Here is a 10,774-nt window from a genome sequence, read left to right on the forward strand (position 1 = left end):
GGCAGCAGTCCTTCGTAGCCGTCGGGACACGGAGAACCTCGCAGAAAAGACTTTCGGACCACGTCGACATGCAGGGGTCGATGAAGTGGCGGCCTTCCTCCAGAATTTCCACACGAAGCTCCTCACGAACCTCTGGCTTGGACCGGTACCGCTGAAATCGCCCCACGTTGGGCGCCAACTGAAGTACTGGGTATTTTAAGCCCAGCGGTGCAGGGGAACACACCCTATGACTTCGGGGTTCTTCCTGTTTCAGACCTACAGAAACACAGAGTCTTCTGGGTGAAGTCAAAGATCAGTTTTATTGGCTGCAGACCAATTACAGGTATCCTAGAAGTACAACAGCGTGTATGTTCTCAGGAGACTGCTGAAAATCACAGAAACGGGCTTCTTCTTAAATACAGAATATCCTGCCTCAGGCATACATTCCTAGGTTTATGGCATGGTCATTTAAAGTATACATTACAAACGAAAAGGCAGAGTCATGATGACCATCCCACATTCCAGTTAAGCCAGCCGGCAATTATTTACACAGCAAGGCTCAGATCCCACATCAGATATCGATAGGCCCCAATAAACATGAGCATCTCCTGTTTTGGGAAACAAGCCATAAAGCAGGAACAGTCAGGTGAGAAAGAGATTAGCTGGAGGCTTGTGTAGGATGAAAAGACTTTATGGTGTGTCAAGCCCTGATGCTAATCACAGGTGGCCAGAGGACGGGGAACTCGTGAGACCAGTTTGACCTGGGGCAGCGGAGCCAAGCTGCCCAGGTCACAGAAAAGTCAAAGAACGCCACATGTGCTCTAAAAGGCCCGTATTCGCTTCATGTTATATAGCCTATGTGAGGGCAACCATAAGATGGCCACCGATACAAAATGGAACCCACGTAGTGATGTGAAATAGCGTATACACAGTGCATTCATAGCTAAAACGTTACACAAAGCACTTGTACATACCACATTAACCATTCGCGGTTCACTAATACCGGGATAGACAGGGGTAGGGCCCTGCCTCCTACGTGGTCCCAAATTCTAAAGTACGACACTACGTGACGGATTTTTCAACACTCCATACTTTCCACCTAGGACACGCAACTGGGGCAGATACTGCAACAATCAACAGATTACCTTCTCCGACTCCTCCAATACCTCACTTGAAGACTCGGATTCGGGAGAGGGTCCTAGCACCTTCAGGGCTACCAACAGACCACCTCCACTACTATCACAAGGTTTTTTTAGGACAAGGCCGCGGATGCGGCCAACAACAATCTTGACCACAGATAAATCGCCAATACCAACCTCAATTCACAGGAGAAAGACAAACACGAAACAGGTTCTACCAATGGGAACTTCAACAATAACCGAACAGTTCCCATCTTCCACCTCTGTGGAACCTCAATCCATACCTATCTTCAATCTCTCTGACCACATCCTTCCCCATGACGAGACCATCCTCCTCAGCAGGGGCCTAAGTTTCGTGCCCACTGAACGGACCAACTTCCTGGACCTACAGTCCAACCTGTTACTATTCTTCCGCAGGATCAGACTTAAGCAATTTTTTTCAGACAAACCCCAATCCATTCTTCCAGCAGGACCACGATTCCACCCACCCTCCACCTTCAATCCTCCTTCCTCCAGCATGCCTCCAGAAATACTTGCATTTGAACGCAATGTTCTACGCGAAGTTTAAAGTCTCCAAGCAGAATTAGAGTTTGTCCCATACAACTTACCCCTCACCGAAAAACAAACATTACTTTCCCTCAAAAACAAACCTGACTTAATAATAAAACTGGCAGACAAAGGTGGAGGGATCGTGGTCATGAACACTGACAAATACGATCTGGAAGTTAAACGACAACTATCCAACGCCCTCCACTACCGCCCCCTTACGAGACCTCAGAGCCAAAATGCAACTTGCCACTGGACGAGCCAGATCACTTAACATCATAACTCAAAAAGAATATACCATCCTCAACAATCAATATCCTCGTACACTGGTTCAATATGTCTTACCCAAAATCCACAAGGACAGCATCAACCCACCGGGACGACCCATCGTCTCCGGTTGTGGCTCCATTCTTGAAGCCTTGGGCAAATACATCGATGCAATCATAAAATAATTTGTCCCATCTACAGACACTTTCATCAGAGACACCATGGACCTTATCCTTACCATTGAAGACAGACCGTTTGACACCAGAACTGACCTGATAGTCGGGTTAGATATTGAATCATTGTATACCAATATCCCACACAAAGAGGGTCTTCAAGTCATCGAATCCTTACTTGAGACCAGGCCCAAACCCAGCCTAATACCCACTGAATTCATCAGGGAGCTACTCCACATCGCCCTAGAAAACAACTATTTCCTGTATCGCGATACCTTTTACCTCCAAGACAAGGGCGTCTCCATGGGAGCATGCTTCGCCCCCAATTTTGCCATTCTTTTCGTCCACCACCTGGAGAGGACCCACATCCTCACCACAAAGAAGCCTTTCATCGACCATATCTCCCTCTGGCGTCGATACATCGATGATATCCTTCTACTATGGGAAGGCTCCACCCGGAGTCTAAACCCCTTCATCGAATGGCTCAACCAGTCTCAAACTCACCTCAAATTCACTTACGAGTCCAAACCCAATGACCTTCCCTTCCTGGATATTACAATACACGCAGAAGCGACAAAATCAGTACATGCTTATACCGGAAACCCACTGAAAGGAACATCTTGCTGCAGTACTCTAGTTACCACCCACGAGGCCTCAGGGGTGGCCACACCTACGGTCAATTCCTCCGTATCCACAGGATCTGCAAATGGCGGAAAGATTACTTTAGAGAATCAGACATCTTAATTCAAAAACTCCTTGACAGAGATTACCCCAAACGCCTTGTCACCTATGCACGGAAAAGAGCCTGCTACTGCCATCGAGATCATCTCACACCACACCACAAAAAATCTATGACCAGGATCCCTTTTGTCTCTAAATTCAGCCCCTGCAGCAATAAAGTCAACAAGATCATTAAACGCAATTGGCAGCTGCTACAACCTTTTGAAACATTCAAAGAAGCTCCTCTCTTTTCATACCAACGTGGCAGCAATCTAGCCACACATCTAGTTCATGCGATCACATGGTCAATGGAAACACCAGGCAGGAACACGATCACGATCACGGCCGCCTGGAGCCTACCCCCTGCTATGGGTCACTACAAATGCCAAGCATGCATTGTCTGTGATCTCACAGTCAATACCAAAGACTTCAAAACTAACAACCGATCCTACAAACTGAAGACCCTTACCAACTGCAGGTCCCAAAATGTCATCTATGCGATCCGCTGCCCCTGCAACCTCATCTACATTGGACAAACCACCCAAATGATCAAACAAAGGATTATCCAACATAAAAGCAGAATCCACTGCAAAGTGCTTACAGCACCACTGGTCGCACATTACATTCAAGAAAATCACTGCGAAACAGACATTTCCTGGCAAGTGATAGACCAACCAACACTCCCGATCAGAGGCGGCAACATGAAAGCACTCCTCAACAAATGCGAATGCAAATGGATGACAATCTGTGACTCTGTCCACACAGGCCTGAACACCATTGACGAATGGAATAGTACTATCGCACTCTAACTTCCATTCACACGCCATCCATGATCACCTCCAGCTAGACACATTATGCCTCATCTACTCACCACCAGTGAGGCCTCAGCACCCTCCACAGGACTCTAACCAAAAACCTTCCCCGCCCCTCCCAACTAACCCCCCCCCCCCCAGTTTCTTATCTGTCGTACTCATTTACATGCTGTGACCCTGTCTTTCATTATTTCACTTTGATACATTTCCGTTGTATAAACTAGGCACCATCATCTCTCACCTAGCATGACTTTCCAGCACTTTATACGTTCTCTAACCATTCATATTTACATGCTGTAACTTTGTCACTTATGTTTTTGCCCTTCTTCTTAAATGTGATGTATATCCTTTTAATTATACCACCATCATAATTATCAGATATTATACTGTCAACTTATCTTGCGCAATTTCCCCCTCTAATCATAGCCACCTTGTACACCAATGACGATTCCTCATGTCTCTTGCACCATGAGGTCTCTGTGTTTTTTCAATGTTTTTTTCAATTTCCATTACCGTACGTCATTTGAGCGATATACAAATGTGGTCTAGTTGTTCCCTTTCCCAACCCCTACACTGCCCTTCCCCCGCCCCCCACATCGCAGCGTCTCCAACCACTGGGCTTCACAGCGATCACCAGCTCCGTGAGGTCACATGACCCGGAAGCACAGCTCCTTGCTTTTAACCACCTCTGTGGCAACTTAGATCTTCCACCTGCACTCATTTGCAGCGGAGAGTCGCCAACCCTGGCGCCCCGGTTCATCTGGATTGATTCCAACCCCACAAGTAAGTCCTAGCCCAGATCAGGTACAAATGTGGTATATGTGCCCCCCCCCTCAGCCACCGGTCAGCCCCTGACCGGTTTCCTTCCTTTTTCTCCTAGCTTTCCCCCTTCAGCACTGATTCCCGGTACCACGAGGAGCGGTAAATCGTCTCGCCTTCTCGATTTCCGATGCCCCCCTGCGACACGGCATCCACCTAAAACACGCGTCCCATTGTGTTTTTACTTTCAGGTATATTTCGTTACCTCATGCGCGCTCTTCACTAGTTTTTACCATTCACCGCAATTACTCACGCCCACTCCCTCTCCCCAGGATATCCTTCCCTGGAGTCCAGATCACACCAAATCTAACAATCATTCTTCGTTCGCCAAGGACACGGGACTGTGTCTTTTCCAGGTAATCACTCTTGCCTTAACAGGAACTTCCTCACCATCCCCATCCTGTCCACGCTCCTGTCCAAGCACGCTCTTCCCACACCCCTTCCACTTCTGCTTAAACGCTCATTTTTTCCCCCCTTCTTCCCCCTTGAGACCACGACAATAATATTCGTCCGGCACTCACCTGCACGCGCTGCACCAACACTTCTCCCTCCTCCCTTTTCCCTGATCCCCTTCCTCTTTTTTCGCCCCTGTACAGCACCGCTCTAATTCAACACCCCGGTCCTGAAAATGATCCTGAGTTAGAGGATCGAAACGTGGTCGACCACTTAGCGCAAATAATAGTGCATTATACACTGTGGTTCCATCAAACAACTGCCTCCTTTTAACAAATGTGTTAAATTACTGTCAGAACCACCAATACTCACTGTATATATTAGTTCACTAATCTCACGTTGCGCCGTTTTTCGCTGAATACACATCGTCACTTGCGTCGCCACTTGTTTTGTCACTTACACAATTGAGCACCAAGTCCAATTTCGGGTTGTTTTTATGCATTTCTTTGCCTACAGTGCTGTTACAGCAGTACTTTATTATGCATTGAAAATATATGATGCCTAGTGCACCTTCCAAAAATTCTACCAGAGTCTCCCTCTTCCTTGTTTGCAATGTATTATACATGCATTTCTAATTGTCCTCCATAATCATACCAGTTAAGATATTGTTGTTGTACTTCTTGTTATCTCAGGGAACACAATGTGTTGGGCTGAATTTGTTCTCACCAGTTTGGCAGTGTTACAAATGTGAGCATTTCATATTCTAATATCTTGTTACAGTACATTGCACATTCCTAGATTATAGTCACTGTCAGTGAAATTATGCAGTTTTATAGCTGTGCTGTTTTTCGCAAAATTATGTATTTGCCACATAATCTATCATCTGGTGCAAAATCTGCAATTAAAAAAAAACTGTTTCTAGCTTAAAGGGATCAAACGTTACTACAAAATGCTGCAATACATATTGCAGGGCAGTTGAATACCCTTTGCAAAGGCTGACTGTTCACCTTTCAGTTGCTTATTGCTATACTTACGTATAAAACTTGTACTAATAAGGTGCAACTGAGGAACAGACTGTGTAAACAAATGTAAACAAAATCATGAAGTTATATTATCACAAAATGTTGCTGCATTACACCACATAATTAGCCTTCTCTTGCAGCATAATTTAGTCAACTCTGCTTCAAAATTCGGTCCTCTCACACCACATAAATTCAGTGGCCCTGGTGATACTCTTTGTCTATCCACATCTACTAGCAATGGGACTGATCATAATTAAATTCAATAAAGGGCAACCACGGGTTATGGTAATGTGGGACATATACACAAGGTGGCATAACCTAATTATATCGACTTATCTCAGAACTGAATAACTCAGGCCATGAACCTTCGAATCATCCTGCACTGCAAACACATCAGAGCCCTAGTTAATACCATCATTTTCTTACGCTTCCACATACTGAAGATGCTGAGGAAAATTTTTAAATGGCTTCCAGTCAAAACATGGAAAATTATCACCCATGCTCTTGCCACCAGCAACCTAGACTACAAGAACACCCTCTATACCTAATAAACCAGCATCTCATCAGGAGGCTGCAGAACATCCAGAACCCGGCAGCCAGAATCACTCCCAACGTTTCATGACACTCACACATCTCACTTCACCTCAAAGAGCTAGACTGGCTAGCCATACCCAAATGAGCACATTTCAAACTCCTCACCCAAACTTTCAAGGCACTCATGCCCAACATACCTTAACAATACAATCTGCTTTCACAAATCTTCCAGACAGCTCAGATCAACAAGACTCATATTTTCACACATCCCATGCATATGGAAAACCACATCCGGTGGTTGAGCCCTCTCCTACATCACTCCTAAAGCATGAAATGATGTGCCATTACACATCCAAGCCTCCTCCTCAATTCTTTAATTCCATACGAAGCTGAGGACCTGGCTTTTTGAGAACCCATATTAGGCACTAGGCTTGGCTAATCTCACACCTGCTCAGCACCAAGATACCCTCCTAGGTAAGAGTTCACTTTACAAACCAACATAACATGACATGACTCGAGAGAAGCAAATGCACTTTATTTGAGCATTCAGATCAGACTGATACACAACTCAACCATTTTTTTGGTTGAAAATTCTTTTTATTGGCATTTGTTAATATAAGCGTACAAACATCATGTTTCGTATAGATGACTGTGATACATAAGTAGCAGAGTAGACCGTCATCAGTATAGAGAGTACGTTTACATCTTATTCAGTGTGGATGCGGCCTGTGTTGTAGCAGGTCTTTGCCAGTAAGAAAAAACTATACACAACTCAACCATGATGGAGTATTCTGTTATTATGCATGATAGCTTTTGTTTCTCATGCTGTGTGCCTGTTCGCCTGTGCGCCCACATTCATAATATGGACGGGCTAAGAGGCAAAATGATTCCATCACATGTGTAGGGTCACACCCCATGCAAATGAGGGAACATCCTCTGAATATAGCACTGGCTATACATGCGTGCCATTGCTGTTAGTTTTACATAAAGTCCTGCACAAGCATCTGCGGCCCCTTCTGTAACCAGGGCCCAAAAAGGGGGACTGCAATTACTGGTTTTACACTTCTTAGACATGAAAACTGCTCTTAGTTGTCAACAATACTGCTTTCTTTTTCCCAAATGTGTTGCTATTTTTTAACCTTTTTATCAATGAAAGTACACCGCAAAAGAATGACATGAAAATAAACAGCTGGTACCTCGCTACGGAAACGCTTATGTACCGGTCTATAAAATTAATAAAATACTTTGAAATTTAAAAAAAAAGAAAATAAACAGTTACAAAGTTGACAGTGTGCAAAGAAATTGGTGTGGGCGCAAACTGCAAGGAATACGTGGACAGTCTTCCTAGTGCACAATGTCAAGGCTTAGGTCTGGTAACAGGGACCTCTTTAAGCTTGAACTACTATTACTATCTGCTTGGAATCCTGGTGCTTGTGCTGAAGGCCTGCTGGAAATTTAAGGGTTTAGGCCAATGAGTATAGACATCAGCTCTTACTCTCAAATAACTCTCTACATGCACTGTACGCTTGTTTGGAATAAGATATGATGTAATCGTGGGCTTGTAGGCCATCTCCAGAATTGGCAAATATTGGGCCCACATTGGCCCACCCGAATGCATCCATGGCCCATCCAGATGAAAATTCCTGGAACCGGGCCTGGAGCTAAGACTAATTCCCTTACAGGAAATTGAATTTTCCACACCATCGATATTGATTGGACTAGATGAAAGAAATCCAGATATGTGTGTAGGGGAATTGGTTTATTGCAGCATGAATTGCACGTATAATATGGAGCCCAGCAGTATATTGATCGGGATTCACCCTAAATCGATCAGTGGCAGGCCAGAGGCCTCACTCTGAAAAATGGATGGATTAAAAAAGGGAAAAAAATGACATCTCCAAATTGGAACTAGATGAGGCATAGTATAATCAGAACTATGTGAGTGAATATTGGGATTCATGATTCAAGCGAATTGAACGTGATAGCATTTTTGCCGGTAAGCTAATGGAGAAATTTTATCTTGTTTTTCTTTTTGAAGTTAATGTAAGGCCAGTTTCTACTGCACAAAAAAAGAGAATTGAGGGTCAGGGTCTATGGGTGATGTTTCTTCCTGAGTGGGACATTCCGGTCTCTCCCACAGGGTGATGTAATTCCCAGGTCACAGCCCTCAGAAGTGACATAATTTCTAGGTCCCAACTCCGACCTGTCATGTTATGTACACCACTTCCACTTCTGAGTTTTAGGAAGGTGCCCCTTATCACTGCTTTTAACCCACACTACTGTCGTCGTTGTATGTGTATGTAAAAAGCCAGGCCAGCTCGAGAAAACCTTTGCTAACCATACATTTTACAAGGCTATATATAAATCAATCACTTTAAAGGCTGGAAGCTCAATTCGAGGAAACACTATGACAGGGATTAAGGAAACTCTCTCACTGGTAAAGTGCACATTAGGACTGTGAGTTTTATCACAGCTGGAATGAGCAGATAAACATTTCAATGTTTTCAACTCTACCCAACGCCTTATATAATGACTGGGTGATGTTATCACATCTTAGCAGCTAGATATAATGCGGCCATTTATTTTGAGGCATGGGGAACTTGAAGGGATGGACGTCTTTGGGTGTGTTTTTCCAAAGCATGTGCTATTGCTGAACAGCGGCTCTACCTATTTTGCGTCTCAGCAAAACTTGCACTTCTGATGTTGACAGTTGATGTTGACAGTACCATAGCTTTCATGCATGTGCTGTGCATGTTCTGTGACTCTGATATGTGAGTTCCTAATATATATTTATTATATATGTGTTCCATGTTTCCTACCACAGTTGTGAAGAAGTGAAGTAAAAACAACCTCCAGCAAGAAAAACTGCAGAAGCTGTGAAAGGTTTGGGAAACTTGTCTCAGATGAAATCGGACTACGACTGTGGAACGTTAAGGACAGCCGAGTATCTCTTAATCAAAATAATGCGATCATCAATACAGGCCTTCTGGAAATGTTAACTAGAACCTGTATGAGGAGCTAGAGACTATTAAAAATCCTCATGCACATTTAAACCAACACCTTCTTCAGGGCGCAGTAGAATCATAATTTTCTTGTGCGATGGCCCTCATTTATTAATGTTGTCAAAGCACAAAGATGTTTGTTTGTTTATTTGATACACTTCATTTTATGATAATTATTATTACAATAGTGAATGAGGTCCTGTGCTCTTCTCAGGGTTGGAAGGCACTGGGTCGGTTTATCAAAAACTTTAATTATGTAAGACTGAAGACCCAAAATTAAGAAATACAGACAGTATTACCCCAAAATGAAAAGTGAAAATAACAAATGTTATTGTATTTTTAGGGGACAATGACAAAAACATTAAAATGAAAAAAGATTGTATTATTTTTATTTTTAAATGCGGCAGAGTCATTAAGCGAAGTTTTGGAGATGCATCAAGAGTTAATGATGTTCACCATTGTAGTCACTCTAGGTTGATTCCCAAAAAATCAAAAGATTTTTCATTTTGTGTCCATTACTGTACTTGTTTCTTTGTAGATTCCTTTTTTCTACGTAGATCCTGATAAATAGTGAGCATTGTGACCGCTATCAGCATCAGATTTTGTGGTTATGTGTAATCCACATCTACCTCAAACAAAACACAACTTTGCTAATGCACCTCATTCCTGGTCAACAGCTCATCCTACTCTAGGACTAGTACCACACATAGCTCTGCTATTGTGCCTCAGTCCTGCACCACTCCCGCTATATTTTTTTGTGACTCACTGAAAACTAATGTTAGAAAATATCTTTGTGCAAGTGTCCTGCAAGATATCATCCCTAACACATACACAGCGCCATTGCAGGCTATTTGATGTGGTGTAGCTAAACTAAAAGAGTCGACATGTCACACCTTCCTGGGTTATTCAGAAGAGGAAACAGAGCCACTCCGTTCCTAACACACAGCGCTCTGCGAAACGTCCCTAGGGTTTCTCTTTATAAAGTAAACATTTTTAATCATTAGCATCAAAAGATAAAAAACTTTATACACAAATGTGATTTTAAGCAATTCTTCACTTGATATTTGTTTCTCAATGAAATTTATAAAGACATAAATTATCTGTTCAATAATGCTGATATCCAAGGTTCAAACTAAACACGTCGAATGCATAAAACAGTATGCTCAAAACATAGGTTTTAACAATTTGTGAAAAGCGGACCCAATGCATTTCGGATTGAAACCTTCATCAGGGGAAAATCATAGATTTCATTCTAACATGATGAAAGCTGTAGCCTCCTGCCGGAACAGTGAAGGAGAAAGAAATAAAAAAAGAAAACAACATCGAATCAATATTAATCTAATACACAATGTCAACAAAGCGACTTTC

At 43.2% G+C, this 10,774-nt stretch overlaps 1 protein-coding gene across 1 annotated transcript in view; it reads left to right on the forward strand.

The window, feature by feature from the left end:
• TMEM219 (transmembrane protein 219) overlaps positions 1 to 9,788 on the forward strand; it is a 495,740-nt gene extending 485,952 nt beyond the window's left edge. The window contains exon 7 of the mRNA XM_085618798.1: positions 9,229 to 9,788. The gene's annotated coding sequence lies outside the window, so the exon portion shown is untranslated. The remainder of the gene's footprint in view (positions 1 to 9,228) is intronic.
• Positions 9,789 to 10,774: the final 986 nt, after the last annotated feature.

Source organism: Triturus cristatus, chromosome 7 (assembly GCF_964204655.1).
Source record: "Triturus cristatus chromosome 7, aTriCri1.1, whole genome shotgun sequence".
In the NCBI taxonomy this organism is placed as follows: Eukaryota; Metazoa; Chordata; class Amphibia; order Caudata; family Salamandridae; genus Triturus; species Triturus cristatus.